The sequence below is a fragment of the Xyrauchen texanus genome, chromosome 19 (genome assembly GCF_025860055.1).
Source record: "Xyrauchen texanus isolate HMW12.3.18 chromosome 19, RBS_HiC_50CHRs, whole genome shotgun sequence".
NCBI lineage: Eukaryota > Metazoa > Chordata > Actinopteri > Cypriniformes > Catostomidae > Xyrauchen > Xyrauchen texanus.
The window spans coordinates 7,001,900-7,019,156 of NC_068294.1; the positions used below are offsets into that span (position 1 = coordinate 7,001,900).

The 17,257-nt window shown below is 38.1% G+C and overlaps 1 pseudogene; it reads left to right on the forward strand.

Moving 5' to 3' along the window:
- LOC127659539 (autophagy-related protein 2 homolog A-like) overlaps positions 1-8,398 on the forward strand; it is a 45,360-nt pseudogene extending 36,962 nt beyond the window's left edge.
- Positions 8,399-17,257: the final 8,859 nt, after the last annotated feature.

The following is a 17,257-nucleotide window of genomic DNA, read 5'->3' on the forward strand; positions in this document are numbered from 1 at the left end:
AGCACGGCTGTTATTCATAATTCAGACCAACTTAACATCACTTATACATGTAACCTAACAAACACCAGTAACAGCTGGGTGAAGGTTATGACAATTGTTGAGAAATGTCTGGGTCATATTTCATCCCAAAATCAAAAAATTTAATTAAGAGATTATTAAGTCTGGGAAATTTAACACATTAATTTCTAGTGTGTAGCAGTAAAATTGCCATATATACATTTCCAGGAGGTAAACGATCAACTCGACTGCACATCCTGGCTCAGAAACTGATTGAGTGGCGCAGTGCATGCTTATTCATTTCACGTGATGCCTGTCCCGGACATAAAAAACACAGGAGCAGATTTTCTGTATGAAGAATGTGTTAAGCCAGCAGTGGAAGAGATAAAGACCTGCTGCTGTAGCTCTTGGCATTGCCCGAAAATGCCTACTCACTGTCATCTGAAGCAGTGTCAATACTGAAACCTCGTGAGACAGACCCAGGTGTGCCAAAATGGTCACTGATTCGGGTTTCATTCCCAAGAAGGAAACTTGCCGACTGGGTAACAGCGCACTATTCAGCCAATTGACTTTGAGGCCCAAATGTTCCAAAAGATCACTGTGCAACCAGTCGTCATGGTAGTTTAACATACAGATGCCACTCAGCCTCAGCGGAGCGAGTGGCGCATCAACACAGTTTGTAAATGAGCATGGAGCAAGGGAAATGTCAGTATAGCCTCTTTGAGCAGAGCGTCTCCATCCGATCGTGAAATGTGATTGTGGCGTTTGTGGGGCTCAAATCGTCACTGGCGTATTCAAGGGGCAAAGACACTTGAGGGAAGGGGAAGGGGGGGGGTGGCACACAAGGCTTGCGTCAGCAACAAATCCTCTCCAACTCTCTGCACTCTATATCCGTGCCTCATGTGCCCCACTTGTGTGGTCCTTTGGGAACCACAGAAGGAGTATAGTGGGAGGGGTGGTGACCAGCGTTTTTGAGAAAAAAGTCTACCCAAGACCAAAGCATCTTGAGCTTGGCACAGGCAGACAAAGCAGTGCTCGTGCCTGTCAGAAAGGGGGACATATAGCTTGCAGGGTGGAAATTATTTGCATCGCTAAGCAGACAACTCTTTTATGCGCTTTTCGCTCAATGAACACACACACAACAGTCACGATACATTAGCGAAGTATAAAAGGATGTGCTGTTCATTGGAGCACAGGCAGGGGAAGAAAAACATTTTACTCACTGTTCAGGTGTGCAGATTCAAAGGCGAAAACCCTGCTTTTTAGGCCTCCAGATCAGAGGTGTAGTCAAGACCAGAGCCTCCAAGACCAAGACCTATTCCCAAGACCAAGGCCTGTCAGTCCAAGAACCATGCAGTACATTTTAATGAACATTGAAGAATCTTCTTCCTTTACTGTGACCGTCCATCACAGTAGAGGTCTGCATGGCATTGGTCTGATTTTCACTGCATGTACACCCATTCCTTTTATTCCCCCACCACCTCACCCTCCAGGTGTCACAAAGGTTATATGGACCTACAGAGCAGAAATATTCTTCCAAAAATCTTTGTTTGTGTTCTGCTAAAGACAGATATTAATACACATCTGGGATGGCATGAGGGAGTAAATGAGAGAATTTTCATTTTTGGGTGAACTAGAAGAAATCAGCTCAGCATGGGCTCACTGACTAAGTTCTGCTACTGCTGCACACTCGTGAATGATATCAGTAAAAACAACAAGGTGTAGAAATGAATAAGAAATCGATTGTGCAGTATAAACGGCTTCATTGATTATAATGAGAGAACTAGACAGTGAGTTCATGCTGAACCAAAGTAATTGACATCTTCAGTGATTATAAAGGGAGTGTTCTTTGCTCACTTTCTGTATATAATTTAATCACAATTTTAATAACATTTTTTTCATGCTGCTGAGGAACAATGTGAAGTTTACAGTTTAGTCACTATTTACTGATGCATAGAAAACCATTGAACTAATTCAGTAACACAGTTCTCAGCTTGTTTGCGATGTGTAGCTACATAAATAATATGGCATGCAATACATTTTTATTAATCAATATTATTAATAGTGATTACAATGTCAAGAGAAATAACCTTCAATTATGATTGTAGTCATAATCGCGCAGCCCTACTCCAGCCAACAGCTCATAAGAATACCGGCCACTCCCTCTTACAACTCCAGCAACGTAACAAGCTTATTGGGTCCTGCGGCTACTGCAAATAAAGTAATGGGTTTTACATGGCTGTTATAACCATAAATCACTAATGATCATAGTTCTTGCACTTCTCAGTAATGGTGAAGATGTCCGCCAACTAGAGGTAGAAATAATTATCACGTTTAGTGCACTGGTAATACACTGAGGTCTTGACTAAGCCCATAAGCAGAGACCCAGACTAAGACACTGAGTAATGAGACCCAGATCCAGACAGAAGACAGCGTTTATATCTTGAGACCAAGACCCCAACTCTGGTCCAGAATATGAGAGATGTAATTGCAACCCTGGAGAGAACATTTCTGATGAAATGCAGCTGTGCTCTGGGTTATATGCCGTCGATGATATGCACATCAAGGGGCGGAGCATCAACAACATCTGTGCTTTAATAGGGCTTCAGAGATCGTCACTCTTGGGTGGAGTGTCCCATAGCGTTGAAGTGACTAACTTGAAAGGGAACCCATTTTACTTGTAAATTTTGGGCTGGACTTCATTTTATCAAGTGGGAATAGATTGAATGGTAAAAGTGTTTTTTTTTTAAAAAAACAAAATGGAGCCAGGTGATTGGAGGGGAGGGGTTCAAAAAGTTAGAGAAATTGTTGGTGTCAGCCAATTATTACATTTTGCTGACAAAATACAAGAGAAACTTTTTCAGTAGAATAGACCACACGGACACATAAACCATTCACAATAAGACCAGGACAGGTATTAAATAGGGTTTTGATTGCATGTTGACTTACTTGTTGTCATTTCCCAGGATGCACTTTTCTTCTTGAAGGACTTTTTCAGTAACATGGCTGCAGGAGTTATTCCTTACCTACCCCTCGACCCTGCAGCTGAGGGTAAGTCTAGACTCTGAAACAGCACTCTTCTCTTCTTCTTTTTCATCTGTCACTCCTTTTGCTCTTTTCCCAGTGAGAACTGACACTCCTCAAATGCATTCAGATGAGAATGATTCTGCCTCTGGATTGGGCCTGTGAATGTTATTTTGGAAACAACCTATAGTGAGCAGAGTTCCTCCTCTGCTGGTTCTCCTCCTCCTCCGACCAACCAATCTACTTTAGGTAAAAGATCTGACATAAAATCTCAACCCTGTGTCTAATAAAACAAATGTCTAAAACCTAATTATTGTTTAGTCAAACTCTTTCTCTTTTAGAGAGTTCCGCTTTACCTCTGAAGTACCCATATGGCTGGACTATCAAGGGAAGCATGTGGTTATTGAGCGGGTATGATCAGCTTTATAATATTATGGATGTTTTGTCTTCATGAAAATAATTTTATCAATAATATCAGGTTTCCCATGGAAAACCTGGAAAATTTCAGGGAATAGGTCAAAAATGGTGGGAACCCTGCTCTGAAGATTTAGAGTGGAACTTCTCATATTTAAGAACTTAAAAACAGTCAAATCTTTATATAAGCTTTCACACAACTAAAGCTAAACAAACTTTTTATCATCTGAATAAGAGTAATGCTTGAGTTTCAGCTGCTGTTATAATAATGGATATCGTCTCTGGTTTCTTAGGGGACGTTTGCTGGCATTTTGATTGGTCTGGCCCAGCTGAACTGCTCTGAACTGAAGCTGAAGAGGTTGTGCTGTAGACAAGGGTATTCATTCTTCTTCACAAACACTTCTTCATCCTCGCTTGGGCTTTCTAAAGCTCTGTTCTCATAAATGGGGTCATTTACATATAGATATCATAAAGGTACAGTAACAAAATCAGCCTTTTTTTATTCTGACCATCAAAAGACAGGATGAAATATGGTCAAGATAAACTAAATTATGTCACTTTTTGGATCAGGAAACCTTGACTAAAATCACAAGTTCAATAATGTGCTACCGAAGTGTAAAAATACTGTTTTACTGTAATACAGCAATAAACATCGTCATCCATACTTAAAAAAATCCATCATGTAGACTTATAAAAGGACTCATTCTCTCTCTGTCTCGTCTCAGGCTGCTGGGTGTTGATAAGGTTATTCAGTATGCTGTGAATGAGTGGCTAACAGACATCAGGAAGAACCAGCTGCCTGGGATTTTGGGAGGTGTAGGCCCCATGCATTCTGTCGTACAGCTCTGTAAGTACAAAGTGTTACAGCACTGTGTCTCACAACTCTCCAGGCTCCTTATTGAAAATAGCCCTGAAATTGGTATGATGTTTGTTTGAAGTTTATTCCATTTTTGGAATCTGGCTCATTTGGAGCATTTGTTTTGGAATCTGGTGCATTTTCTCCCTTAATTTGGTTAGTTTATGAACAAGACGTATGTGAATACGACAGTCGCACTCGGATTCACACCAAAACAATCGGTCAACTGTCTAGAGTTTGTTTACAATCATAGTGTTTTGCTTGTGGTGAGAATGCAATCCGACCCAATGAACCAACCAATATTCCTATGAATTCATGAGCATACCTGAAATCTGTAGGTCAGCATGTCAATGTAATAATCAAAACGTGTATTTATCCTTCGATTAAATACTAGACCCTTTTTGTTATTAAATATTAGATAGAATTGCATGTAAAAAAAAATAAATAAACTGTTGTTTTATTGTAATTTTTTTGCTCCGTTTGATCACTTTTCTTGTGTTTGCAGTAGTGCTGTCAGTCCAAAAAAAATCACGATTATTCGCATCATTTTCGTAGTTGCGATTAATCGCATATTTTGAAAGTGCTAAAATTAGACTCTAAATATACTTCTGTTCCTTTTAAAATGCATTTATTTCCTTCTTGAGAAAAAAACCAATATGTGACAATGTAATGCTTTATTAACATTTTCCAAACAAAGCCTTCCACAGTATAAAGATAGAAATGCACTAAAATTCAAGTAACATTAAATGTTTCCCAAAGTCTAAGTGTAAGTTTGACTAATTGAAAGTACTAGTCTCCCCATAAGTTGCATTTTCCTTGCAATGCACATTAAATGTCTTAAATTATCATCCACCACAATAACTATCCACTTTGTTACAGCAGTTGTGAAGCCGTGTTAACAATTTGTGTCAAGCGCAGCTTTGAACTCCACATGAAAAGCGCTTGCAGACAAAAACTTCTCATTCTGGATTTAGTTGGTAGTAAAAACTTGACGTGCTTCTATGGTAACTAAAATGCACCTTACATAGGCTGAAAAATACTTGATTTCTGTCACGAGTTCCATCAAGGCTTGTTTTGTACAACAAATAGCTTTAAGAGCTCCTTTCCCCATCACTTTGTCACTGACACTGAATCACTGCTGTGTGTTTGTGGTGTGTGCATCAGTGTAATGACTCCAAGAGGACATGTTTCAAAGGTTCCACCCTTCCAACCAGATCAAAGAAAACAAGTTTGAGTAGTTTAGTGAAAACTAGGTTTTAACCATCTTTACATGGCTTTTCTCCGCTGTGTGTGTGAGAGAGAGAGAGAGAGAGAGTGAGAGAAAGAGAGCTTGGTGAAGAAAAGGCACTTTTTAATGACAAAATGGCACATACGTAACTATTCGTTGAAAAACCATGACGGAAATGTTATAACACTCATCAATCCCAATGACAGCTGTCTTAAGGGTTATTTGTAGTGCAACCTTTTAATAAAAATTTGCATTCTGTCCCACACAACGGCATTAAGCATTATCACGGTACAAATAATGCTATTACCGGTTGACACATTTCTACAGGAATATTGTTTTAAATGGTATATCACCCACCCATTACATTGCCAGACGCTCGGAAACTGACGATTAAGGAAACAAATCTGCAATGCTCCCATTAGCTTAGCAGGGGTTTATCAGTCACAAGAGACGTCTCCTAGAAACCCAATTCATAAACAATGCTGCAATGCTAGCATTTGTGCTACAGGTGTACGATTATCAAGAGTTTTACAATTGACCATTCTTTGAACACCTGCTAGTCTGCTAACGTTTGTTAAACAAGCTTTAATATCATGTGATGTAGGAAGTCTGACTTATTTATCAATATTATTGTATAAAAGTGAATGTTATTTTGGAAAAAAGTGATCAGTTACTTTGTATATACCCCAAGTTGAAAATTTCCGCACAAGTTTACAAGTTGTAATTCTGACTTTTGTCCTACTTGGAAGTTGAAAAATCCAACATCCAAAGTTTGCTCACATGTGACTTTTATCAACAAATTTTGGTCCGTTTTGAAATGCATCCTTGCGAAAGCCAATTGAACTAAGGAGAAAATGCAAAATTGTAGCAATTTTAGTCTGTTTCAGGACAAAGCAAATGAACTACAAATGAAAATGCCCTTAATCTGTTTCAGTAATGTGGATCCAATTTAATAACCATGAAAATATTAATAATTAAATAATTTAATCAGACAGTCAGATTACAACAAGAGGCTTTCTTATTATCTGCTATTCACTTTGTAGTCCACGGTGTGCACGATCTGTTCTGGATGCCCATTGAACAGTACCGTAAGGATGGACGCATTATACGAGGGCTACAGAGGAGGGCAGCATTGTTTGGCACCTCTACAGCCTCTGCTGCCCTTGAACTGAGCAACAGACTGGTGCAGGCAATACAGGTATACACTCAAACACTCACAAATATTACTGAGCCATGATGAATAAGACCTAAAATTACACCCTAATCTGCCAGATCCAACAAGCTACAATTATTTATTTACAATGCCTTTCTGTTTGTGAATGTAACTTAGAGACTTGTGATTATGCTTTTTAACCAAATTGACACAGAGTACACAAAATATGTACAGTTTTCTGGGCAGCCCTGAGGTAAGATGTCTTAATAGATAAGAAGCATCCACATTTTTGCTGTGCATTTCCAGGCCACTGCTGAGACTGTGTATGACATCTTATCTCCGACTCCCCCTCTAACTCGTTACATCACTGATGGACACCCCACTTCACTTCCTTGCACCCCTCAACCAGCTGACCTCAGAGAGGGCGTGGCCAAAGCCTATGACACCGTCAGAGAAGTATGTCTCTATATTATTGCAAACATGTTGTTTTGCAAGTTGTATGCATTTGTATAAACCTTGTAAAAGTTTCCAATTAAAAAACATTGCTAACAATTGGACAAATATGTCCAACTTTTGGTAGTGCTGGGTATCGATATAGATTTCGAATTTTTGATTGCGATTCACAAGCTCTTGATTTGATTCTGATTCATTTGGGTACATTTCAGTTATAATATCCATTTTGCTTTCGTTTGAAAGTAATTTAAGGATTCTTAATAATAAATTCAATACCACAACAGAATACTAACAAATATGAGTAAACATTGTTTCAAGTTATCAAGTAGAAAACTGAACAATCGCAAGAACATGCAAACATAAAGCGCACGCACATAAGCCGCCTGTCAGTCAGTGAAACAGCTCACGGGTGCTGAAATGAGGAAATACCGGGCATTTTCTGGATGGGAAACACACTTTTGGGCCGATCAGGGGCGGAATGGCCATCGGGAGAACCGAGCGGGCCGGTGGATCAGCTGCGAAATGTGCCGATTGGGCTGCGATAAGCTTAAATGAGCCGCTGCGTTATGCAGAATGGACCACAAAACGGCGCTGCAATATGCAGGAAAGAATATGCAACTATTGATTCAAACTATTGAATTCAAATGGAGATTGCGATTATTTGCAAAAAATTGGTAGTTCTCTGCCAATGGCGGGAGTTTGAGGAGTGTTTGGTAAACCTGTTTGGAAACCATCAATATTTTTGCAATACAATTTGTTGCCGCTAGTGGTGCAGAAATTGCTGACAGCAGCTTTAACATATGTTTGATTGCAGTCTCGTACACAAACTCATGCCATCTTGTCTTTCTCAGGGAGTGATTGACACAGCTCAGACCCTGTGTGATGTGGCATCTCGTGGGCATGAGCAGAAAGGTCTTCCTGGGGCAGTAGGTGGGGTTTTGCGCCAGATCCCGCCGACCGTTGTCCGCCCTCTAATTGTTGCCTCGGAGGCCACCTCCAACCTGCTGGGAGGCATGCGGAACCAAATTAAGCCAGATGCGCGGAAAGAGGACTTCTTAAAATGGCGCACCGAAGATGGCCAAGAACGAGATTGACTGATTTTTGTTTGTGTGAATGTTAGAATGAAGTATAAACGTGATAGTATGCGTGTTGATCATTGAGGATCAATGCAAAAACGAAGGATGAAAAAACACTGAAAACTCTAAATGGAATCGTTTTTTGTGGCTTCCACATAGTTGCGCACTTTGTTTCATGCAATGCAAATGTTTTCATGTTGCACATTGCCAGAATGCAGCTTATGTTCATCTTGTCATATTGAAACGTATGCAATCATATCAGTCTGTAACACTGTTTACCTGTTGATTTGGGTCTGAAATATTGCCTAGACTTTTTTGCCTAGAAGTTTGTGAGACTCACCCTTTTATCTGCCATTTATCCATCCAAACATGCTTGTTTTTGTCTCGTAAGTTCCCTTCCTACATATTTTTAAATGTTTTATTTCACTTGGGTAATGCCACTTTTTTTTTTTTGTTAATTGCATTACAAAGTGTAAGGGAAGTGAGTTGTTTGAGCTTGCGTTTTAGTAAGTGTACAGTGCATGTTCAGAGTGTGTGTGTAAGGACGTGCATGTTTGTGTTGAGCTGGCTATGTGACTCATTGCTATCAGTGTGTGTTTATTTCTTCTGTAATTACAACGATATCATGCACTGTAAGAATTAACTGTATAGCACCAGGACAATGTGTAAAATGTATACAAAACTTTAAAATGTGCATTTGAACATTATTGTAAATTATAGTTGTAAATATTGCACCCACAAAGATGTGAAGATGTATTTCTCAACCCAACTATATTTTTGGATTAGTGTGTTCATTCATGATGTGCCAACGTGAAAGGCTCATTTGTAATGGATGTACACGAGAACTAAAAAATATTTAGGAGCTTAAACCTGTTATAAAGCTGATGAGGGTTTGATGGAAGAACCTTATTTTGTATATTAACTAGGGCTGTCGATTTAACATGTTAATTCAATGTGATTATGCATTAAATAAAATGTTTGTTTAAAAAAACATGCAGTTAATCATGCCTCCTGAACCGTATGTAAATCCCTACCATCGGAGCAATTCAAGCTTGAAGTACATCCATTTGTGTTTATGAGCCACGTCAGCAGGGGGCAGTCAGTGCACCTCTACAAACCTCACAAGCAGCGAAACCACTAAATTCATCAAGGACGAATGCATTCTTAAAGTACATCCGAATGCCTCTCAAGACACTATTTCTAAACTTCTTTTGAATTGACACAGTGTCCTAAAATTGCACCAATTGATGCTGAAAACTTGAGATGCTCCAAAAGCCTTTGTCTGATGCATACACTAATCAGCTACAACATTAAAACCACCTGCCTAATATCATGTAGGTCCCCCTCATGCTGCCTAAACAGCTCTGACCCGTTTAGGTATGGTCTCCACAAGACCTCTGAAGGTGTCCTGATGTGTTGGTGTATCTGACATCAACACATCAGCAGCAGATCCTTTAAATCCTGTAAGTTGTGAGGTGGGGCCTCCATGGATCAAACTTGTTGGTCCAGCACATCCCATAGATGCTCAATCTGATTGAGATATTGGGAATTTGGAGGCCAATTCAACACCTTGAACTCTTTGTCATGTTCCTCAAACCATTCCTGAACAATTTTTGCAGTGTGGCAGGGCGCATTATCTTGCTGAAAAAAGCCACTGTCATCAGTGAATACCGTTACCATGAAGGGGTGTACATGGTCTGCAACAATCTTTAGGTAGGTGGTACGTGTCAAAGTAACATCCACATGAATGACAGAACCCAAGGTTTCCCAGCAGAACATTGCCCAGAGCATCACACTGTCTCCGCCGGCCTGCCTTCTTCCCATGGTGCATCCTGCTGCCATCTCTTCCGTTGGTAAATGACGCACACGCACCCAGCCATCCACATGATCTAAAAGAAAATGTGACTCATCAGACCAGGCCAACTTCCATTGCTCCATGGTGCCCATTGTAGGTGTTTTCGGGGGTGGACGGGGCAGCATGGGCACTCTGACCGGTCTGCGGCTACGCGACCCCATACACAACAAGCTGTGATGCACCTTTCTGTCATTGCCAGCATTAAGTTTTTCAGCAATTTGTGCTACAGTAGCTCTTCTGTGGGATTGGACATCAGTGAGCCTTGGGCACCCATGACCCTGTCGCCAGTTCACCAGTTGTACTTCCTTGGAGCACTTTTGGTAGGTACCTGTACGCTGTATACCGGGAACACCCCACAAGAGCTGACCCAGTCATCTAGCCATCACAATTTGGCCCTTGATAAAATCACTCAGATCCTTACACTTGCCCATTTTTCTTGCTACCAACACTTGAAATTCAAAAACTGACTGTTCACTTGCTGCCAAATATATTCCAACTCTTGACAGGTGCCACTGTAACGAGATAATAAATGTTATTAACTTCACCTGTCAGTGGTTTATATGCTGTGGCTGATCATAAACCGACAATTAAAAATAGCGCAGCCAGAACGCAAGAATGTGTCCTGTGTGAACAGAACAGATATTTGAATTATATGTATTATTTCTTTTTAATTATCTTCATTTGGGGACCTTTCTCAGCAAATGTGTGATTCAATGCGATTAAAAAATTGCCATGTTATTAATTTGATTAAAAATTGTAATTGAAATTTTAACAATATTAACATTTTAATGAAGAAATGTGCATTAAATGTAAGCTTTATTTTAGTTATAGGCTTCCTGAATCTTCCTTTTAGTCTGAAGGAGACACAAAATTGGTGGAATAAGATGGCTAGTTTCAAGTCAAAGTCCCAAACAGAGCGAGCTGGATGAAATGAGACTTCAAGAGCATTTGAAGAGTTCACTCCAAATTGTCTAAATTTGAAGAGTTCACTCCAAATCTAAAACATAAAACAAATCTAAAACACAGCATGTGCTGTTTATCCAGTAAAGACTGGAAATCTGGACATATTGGAATAAGTTTAAGGCTCTTGAGTCAGAAGAATTCTGTGAAGATCTCCTAAAATTAGCAGCTGTATTCAAATTACAGCCATTAACCTGCAGACACCTGACAGCAACACCACAACTTTCAACACATTTGCCTTTCCAATAGGTTCAAGATAATGGACAATGCAAGTAAACGTAATTTTGATAAATGAAATAATTTTCAACTAAAAACAAAAATTGAAGCATTTAAATTCAAAATATTTAATACAATAAAACAGAACATGTAATCCATTGTACATTTGCATATTTTCGCTTCAGGATAATGTGTCCAACTTCAGCAATCGTCCTCACTGTAATGTAAAAATATATAGTTATAAGTACGCATTTCAACACCATTGTAGTATTTGTTGTGCTGCGTCGTTTTTCAATGTTTTTATTTTTATTTTTTATAAATAGGCCTAATATTAGCCCAATTATTGGCACACCTACGAATTATCATGAGTAAAACATATCTGAAGTATATTCCCATTCCTATTTTAATTTTGTACACCTGGGTGACTAGGAACATGAAATTGTTCAGCTATGACTTCCTTTTTCACAGAGGTATATATATATATATATATATATATATATATATATATATATATATATATATATGAGGTTACACACAGGCCAAATTCTCTTAGTCATCAATCACAATGAGTAAGACCAAAGAATAAAGTTATGATATGCAGCAAAAGGTTGTTGAGCTTCACAAAATGGGAAGTGGCTATAAGAAAATAGCTTAAGCATTGATAATGCCAATTTCCACCATCAGGGCAATAATTAAAGAAGATTCAATCAACTGGAGATGTTACGAATCGGACTAAAAGAGGACATGTGTCTATATTGTCTCCATGCATGGTAAGAAGGATGGTTCGAGTGGCCAAAAATTCTCCAAGAATCACAGCTGGAGAGTTGCAGAAATGATTTAGATCTTGCGGTCAGAAAGTCTCCAAAATTACAATCAGACATTGCATATATCACCAGTTGTTTGGGAGGGTTTCAAGAAAAAAGCCTCTGCTCTCATCCAAAAACAAACTCAAGTGTCTTCAGTTTGCCAGACACTACTGGAACTTCAAATGGGACTCGGTTCTATGGTCAGATAAAACCAAAATAGAGCTATTTTCAGCAAACACCAGAGATGGATTTGGCACAGAGAGGTAGACATATGGAAAAGTACCTCATGCCCATAGTTAAATATGATGGTGGATCTTTAATGTTGTGGGGCTTATTCATGCCAGAGGTCCTGGACATCTTGTTTGGATATATGGCATCATGGACTCTATCAAATACCAACAGATAAAAAATCAAAACCTGATTGCCTCTGCCAGAAAGCTTAAAATGGGATGTGGTTGGATCTTCCAGCAGGACAATGATCCAAAACAAACATCAAAATCAACAGCTTGCTCACTGGGTTTCTAAATACAATTCTTATTTAATTACTTATTTTTATACACACTTTATAATCGTATTTAATCAAACTACACAATGATGGCTCTAAGACTGCATGATTTTCTGTAAAGCTGCTTTGAAATGATGTGTGTTGTGAAAGGCTATACAAATACAAATGACTTGACAAAAAATTGTTCACTGACCACAAAATCAAGGTTCTGCCATGGCCATCCCAGTCTCCTGACTTGTACCCCATAGAAAACCTGTGGGGTGAATTGAAGAGGAGAGTCCACCAGCGTGGACTTTGGAATTTGAAGGAACTGGAGAGATTCTGTATGGAGGATTGGTCTCAGATCCCTTGCCATGTGTTCTCCAATCTCATTAGGCATTATAAGGACTCAGAGCTGTTATCTTGACAAAAGATTGCCAATAATTATGGCCACACACATATTTGACAACAATTTTTTTTTATAAAACTTGTGCTGTGTTTGCAATTGTTTGCTATCCATTAGAGGATAGATTTTTGTAAATATTTTGAATGAAGGATCAAAAGGATAAACTATAAAGATATTTTTAACAGCCTTCTTTGCTCAAACGTATTTACCAAGAGTACCGAAATTTTGACCACAACTGTGTGTGTGTGTGTGTGTGTGTGTGTGTGTGTGTGTGTGTGTGTGTGTGTGTGTGTGTGTGTGTGTGTGTGAGCATGTATTTATCACTTTGTGGGGAACAAATGTCCCCATAAGGATAGTAAAACCCCAAATTTTTGACCTTGTGGGGACATTTTGTCGGTCCCCATGAGGAAAACAGCTTATAAATCATACTAAATTATGTTTTTTGAAAATGTAAAAATGCAGAAAGTTTTCTGTGAGGGTTAGGTTTAGGGGTAGGGTTAGGTTTAGAGGATAGAATATAAAGTTTGTACAGTATAAAAACCATTATGTCTATGGAAAGTCCCCATAAAACATGGAAACACAACATCTGTGTGTGTGTGTGTGTGTGTGTGTGTGTGTGTGTGTGTGTGTGTGTGTGTGTGTGTGTGTGTGTGTGTGTGTGTGTGTATACATGTATATAACTCAGCATAACAGATTTATTGTGTTCTCACCTCAAGAGGGGTGTTTGCAGTGTCTGGAGTCTGGCAGAGTGTTCCCCATCTCTAAAGGTGTTCCCAACATGTTACTCAATGAAGACAAGTTGTAGACCCTTCTTAAACAGTAATCAGACTTATACAGCATCACAGAAAATATCATTACAGTTGAAGCTTTCAGTCATTTTGAATGCCATGGAAAAGACTAGTAAACATATGACTCTGATCCACAAGTTATTCTGAATTAACACGTTAAGTCATATTCTACTACTAGAACATGGTACTCTCTATTAGGGTTTCTCGCAGAATTGCCATTTCGTTGTTTCTGTTGTTGTATCTTGTGCTCGGTAAAATATGAAATAAATTTGTATTGATTTAGATACACTTTAGCAGATTATTTTCATCCATATCTACTTTGTTACTCGCTGGAGTGACCTGCAAATTATAAAATGATTTTTCTACACACTTTATATTTAAATATTTATGCTTTTCAAGTTGTCATGGAAAATGATCTTGCAAAAATGCCATTGTATTACTATGTTGTTGGTTCTTTTTAGAATACAATGGCACATGAATGGTAATGATTCAGTACCCTGGTACTATCACAGTCATTGAAAGAGACTATGCTGTAATCTAACCTACACATTATGTTGTTCAGTGGCTTAAATGAATATTTCGGGTTCAATACAAGTTAAGCTCAATCAACAGCATTTGTGGAAAAATGTTGATTACCACAAAAAAAAGTCATTCTCACAGCCACAGCACTTACAATGGAAGTGAATGGGGCTAGTCCATAAACAGTAAAGTAGGCTACACACTGTTTCAAACATATAGCCAAAAGACATAAACATTATACATGTTAACATTATTTTATTGTGATAAAATCCTTCAAAAGGACTTTGTTGCCATGACAACATCACACTGGTAAACCCTGTAATCTTGTAAACATCTCTATATTTTTGATTTTATCACACTAAAAAGCATGTTAACATGTATAACGTGTATGTCTTGGCTATACTTTTGAAACTGTATTTGAATGTTTATGGACTGGCCTCATTCCTTTCCATTGTAAGTTTATTATTATTATTATTATTATTATTATTATTATTATTATTTAATAATGTGTGTGGCTGTGTGCGTGCGTGCATGTGTGTGGTAAACATTGTGCCTCAAATGTTGCTGATTGATTTTAACTTGTACTGAACTCAAAACATGCCACAAGTAGGCAACTGTGCTTGCTTGAGATTAACTAGGTCAGCCACAGTAGTTTCTTGGACCAAACTCTGCCAAAGACTTTTTCACATCACACAAAAAGCTCTGAGAGCAATATGACGTGGCAAGACGGAAACTATATTTAGTTAAAGGGAGGTTAAAAGAAAGACAAATTTAATATGCTGTTTTCGAAGGCTCTATTTTTAAATCTCATATTGCAATACCGCAACTAACCACCAGAGTAGCGCTAGAGTCTTTCATCCATCCGCCGCCAGATGTCACCAATGAGACTATTCCTCCCGATCCAGAGTAAGAGATCAAATGTTGGCAGTTATGTTTGATCAAGAAAATTGTTGTTCTTTGGAAATGATATCAGTCCTTGAAAAATTCTAGCCCTCTGGTGTCTCTTTTCGCTTCCTGATTTTTAATTTCTCCAAGGTCTTTGGTGTGTTATACCTTCTCCGTTCGCTGAAGTTCAATTACAGCCTTCATGGCCAGACTGTAATAATGTCATAATGGTGAGGTGGAGAGAGCAGCAATAAAGCCGCGTTTGAAAGATTAACGATCATGCTGTTAGTGAACTGTAATTAACAATGAGAAGAAAGATGGGGAGTGGAAGTAAAATAAGAAAGGGTGTACCTAAAATGAAAAGACTGGAAATCTTAGACTGAGGCCTTGGCTGTCTGTTCTTTCTCTTCAGAAAAAAAAGGTGAAATTAAAATCCAGTGAGCTGTTTCAAATGTATCTGGTGAGTCTGGGCTACTTAACATGGGTCTGTTAAATGAACTAAACAGATGAGCGGAAATATTAGATGAGAAAAGAACATTGTATTGTTTCCAAGGAAAAGGAAAAAAAGGCCTGTAATTTCTGGATCTGTGGTGGATTGGTTATTTGACTGTAAAGGATCTTGTCAATTATCCGACTCATCCTTGGAAACATGGTTGTCCAGGAAAGATTCCAAAATGTGTCACAATTATAGCGCAATACTCAAATGGAAAATACATTTAGTAAAAAAGAAACAAAATGTAACATATTGATATTTATTTTTGAGTCAGACAATCATTACACGTGCCAAAATCATTGTATAAACACACGGCTATGGCTAATAATATCATGTGCAGTACCAAATAAGCTATACATAAGCTATACTTTTTTACTGTACTTGAGTAAAATATTTGGATATTTCTACTTTAGTATAAATATTTCGGTTGACTTTTACTTCACAACATTTTGAGGAGAAAATTCTACTTTTACTTCAATACATTTCTCATGACATTTTTGTTACATTTGTGACAACAATGCAAAATATATTAGACATACTAAACAAAATTTGTTCAAAAAGTGGTCTGAACGATTCATTTTTAGAATCTGAATCAAAATCACCCAGAACACAGCGTATGTTGTGTCTCCACTCAAGAATATAAAAAGCGGCTAATGTAACTGAGTTTTTGGCCATAAATGAATCTGATAAAAAATTACAAACAATGTAAAATACTTAAGTTATGTGCCTTAACATTGGCTTTCCTGCCTTTGAGAACTGTTCATCTGCGTAATATTTAGCAGTTAAATAAAAATGTATTTCAGTTTACATTTAGCTAAGGTACGGTTCTGAATTACAAGGTGTCCTATTTATGTCATTTCAGGCATTGATTTCTATCAACCTCTCTGCAATGTTTATGAAAAATAACAAAATATATGATAATGAAAATTATTCAACAGTTAGTTCCGGTCCTGGAATATGATTGGACGAGAGGTGTTACAAGAGTACTGATAGCTCACACCATCAGCACTGGGACACTCCACTGTTTGTATCAATCCCGTTTTGTTCGTGGCATTCCCATATGTGGAAGAGCAGCTAGATGTGTGAATTTTCATTCATCCCTGTGACATTAAAGATTTAAGCCAACAGGTGGTGACAAAGGTCTGTCTTGTGTGTACTATGAGTGAGTTAAGCTGCCGTTGATATTGACGGTGTCAGTCAGTGCCAGGGGTGTGAAGTAAATGAGTAAAAATACTTAAGTATTATTTTTGGGGATTTGTACTTTACTCAAGTGCAGTTTAAATGGAATAATTGTACTTTTTATTCCTTACAATTTTATTTAAACATAAATAAATAAAAATGATTTTGCGAAAATGTAATTACTGGGGGACAAATATGACTCATCAGAGACAGTAAAAAGGCACGTTAACAAACCAATCGAATTTAACAACATTCTCAATCACACAATCACCTCTCTTGATTTCATTCTAGCTAGGAAAAAAGTTACTTTTGCTTTTTTAATACTTAAGTACAGTTTAATGTGAATACTTTTCTACTTTCACTCAAGTATCTTTTTGGGTAGAGTACTTTTTACACCCGTGGTCAGTGTGCAAATTTCCATGATCGCTCAGATTACTACTACACTATAGTTGAGAAATAGAGTTA